Genomic DNA, 2,500 nt, shown 5'->3' on the forward strand with positions numbered 1-2,500 from the left:
TACGCATGTCATTCCATTCCTTAGAAGCTCTCTTTCTTAACATGGCCATCGCTACAGACATGCTGGCCATGATACGCCTTCAATCTCTGACAGGTGAGCTAGCGTATCCATCAAAGCAAGATAAATCATTCATCTTTCTGCCACCGATTCTGTCACTTAAATCTAACGCAGTCATTGTGCAGTCAAACATGTCACACCATGAGGAAAAATTCATGATTTTGAAATATCATTATTGATTCAATCAGACTAGAAGTATCTTTAGGGATCATAGACACTGACAAACTTGAAATGTTTCACCGTTTTATCAAGGGTTCGTTTTCCATAAAAAAGATGAATTGGGAGAAGCAAGCACTGTCTTTAAAGTACAGTATACCTTGTGCAAAGGCAGAAAAAAGTCCATCAGCAGGGAACGCCTTTTTTCAAGGGTTATCGTTCCCTGACAAACATCTCGGCGAGCAAGGATGAAAGAAGGGCTCGTCCGGGATTTGAACCCGGGACCTCTCACACCCAAAGCGAGAATCATACCCCTAGACCAACGAGCCAAAAACATGCTTGCAAATTTTCAGAGTTGTCCTGCAGGAAAGACTATAACAGGGAAAGCAAAGCACACAGTTGAGGTCACCATCATTGATTTCCAAACACAGGTCGGAGAAACAGGGCTCGTCCGGGATTTCAACCCGGGACCTCTCGCACCCTATGCGAGAATCATACCCCTAGACCAACGAGCCTTCGCCCAGCTGCTCCGGATTGCGGGTCATTTCTGTGCCAACCAGTACAATTCGTAAGTCTTTTCAATCTATCTGTTGGTTGTCAGTATATTTCACTTACACACAAACCATCACTAATTCAAACAATGTTACTCATCCAGGCTTAGCAATCAGAGAGCACGATACCACTATCTAAACACACTGAGCAAGAGCACCTTATGATGTCATTTCAACTCAGCGCTAAACTACGCATGTCATTCCATTCCTTAGAAGCTCTCTTTCTTAACATGGCCATCGCTACAGACATGCTGGCCATGATACGCCTTCAATCTCTGACAGGTGAGCTAGCGTATCCATCAAAGCAAGATAAATCATTCATCTTTCTGCCACCGATTCTGTCACTTAAATCTAACGCAGTCATTGTGCAGTCAAACATGTCACACCATGAGGAAAAATTCATGATTTTGAAATATCATTATTGATTCAATCAGACTAGAAGTATCTTTAGGGATCATAGACACTGACAAACTTGAAATGTTTCACCGTTTTATCAAGGGTTCGTTTTCCATAAAAAAGATGAATTGGGAGAAGCAAGCACTGTCTTTAAAGTACAGTATACCTTGTGCAAAGGCAGAAAAAAGTCCATCAGCAGGGAACGCCTTTTTTCAAGGGTTATCGTTCCCTGACAAACATCTCGGCGAGCAAGGATGAAAGAAGGGCTCCTCCGGGATTTGAACCCAGGACCTCTCGCACCCAAAGCGAGAATCATACCCCTAGACCAACGAGCCAAAAACATGCTTGCAAATTTTCAGAGTTGTCCTGCAGGAAAGACTATAACCGGGAAAGCAAAGCACACAGTTGAGGTCACCATCATTGATTTCCAAACACAGGTCGGAGAAACAGGGCTCGTCCGGGATTTCAACCCGGGACCTCTCGCACCCTAAGCGAGAATCATACCCCTAGACCAACGAGCCTTCGCACAGCTGCTCCGGATTGCGGGTCATTTCTGTGCCAACCAGTACATTTCTTAAGTCTTTTCAATCTATCTGTTGGTTGTCAGTATATTTCACTTACACACAAACCATCACTAATTCAAACAATGTTACTCATCCAGGCTTAGCAATCAGAGAGCACGATACCACTATCTAAACACACTGAGCAAGAGCACCTTATGATGTCATTTCAACTCAGCGCTAAACTACGCATGTCATTCCATTCCTTAGAAGCTCTCTTTCTTAACATGGCCATCGCTACAGACATGCTGGCCATGATACGCCTTCAATCTCTGACAGGTGAGCTAGCGTATCCATCAAAGCAAGATAAATCATTCATCTTTCTGCCACCGATTCTGTCACTTAAATCTAACGCAGTCATTGTGCAGTCAAACATGTCACACCATGAGGAAAAATTCATGATTTTGAAATATCATTATTGATTCAATCAGACTAGAAGTATCTTTAGGGATCATAGACACTGACAAACTTGAAATGTTTCACCGTTTTATCAAGGGTTCGTTTTCCATAAAAAAGATGAATTGGGAGAAGCAAGCACTGTCTTTAAAGTACAGTATACCTTGTGCAAAGGCAGAAAAAAGTCCATCAGCAGGGAACGCCTTTTTTCAAGGGTTATCGTTCCCTGACAAACATCTCGGCGAGCAAGGATGAAAGAAGGGCTTGCCCGGGATTTGAACCCGGGACCTCTCGCACCCAAAGCGAGAATCATACCCCTAGACCAACGAGCCAAAAACACGCTTGCAAATTTTCAGAGTTGTCCTGCAGGAAAGACTATAACCG

The 2,500-nt window shown here is 43.4% G+C and overlaps 4 non-coding genes across 4 annotated transcripts; all 4 read right to left on the bottom strand.

The window, feature by feature from the left end:
- Positions 1–470: 470 nt before the first annotated feature.
- trnap-ugg (transfer RNA proline (anticodon UGG)) lies at positions 471–542 on the bottom strand. The gene has a single exon. It is a non-coding gene; the product is annotated as a tRNA-Pro (tRNA).
- Positions 543–1,423: 881 nt separating this feature from the next.
- Positions 1,424–1,495, bottom strand: trnap-ugg (transfer RNA proline (anticodon UGG)). The gene has a single exon. It is a non-coding gene; the product is annotated as a tRNA-Pro (tRNA).
- A 114-nt stretch (positions 1,496–1,609) lies between these two features.
- trnap-agg (transfer RNA proline (anticodon AGG)) lies at positions 1,610–1,681 on the bottom strand. The gene has a single exon. It is a non-coding gene; the product is annotated as a tRNA-Pro (tRNA).
- Positions 1,682–2,376: 695 nt separating this feature from the next.
- Positions 2,377–2,448, bottom strand: trnap-ugg (transfer RNA proline (anticodon UGG)). The gene has a single exon. It is a non-coding gene; the product is annotated as a tRNA-Pro (tRNA).
- Between the last annotated feature and the right edge of the window lie 52 nt (positions 2,449–2,500).

The sequence above is a fragment of the Hoplias malabaricus genome, chromosome 6 (genome assembly GCF_029633855.1).
Source record: "Hoplias malabaricus isolate fHopMal1 chromosome 6, fHopMal1.hap1, whole genome shotgun sequence".
Taxonomy (NCBI): domain Eukaryota; kingdom Metazoa; phylum Chordata; class Actinopteri; order Characiformes; family Erythrinidae; genus Hoplias; species Hoplias malabaricus.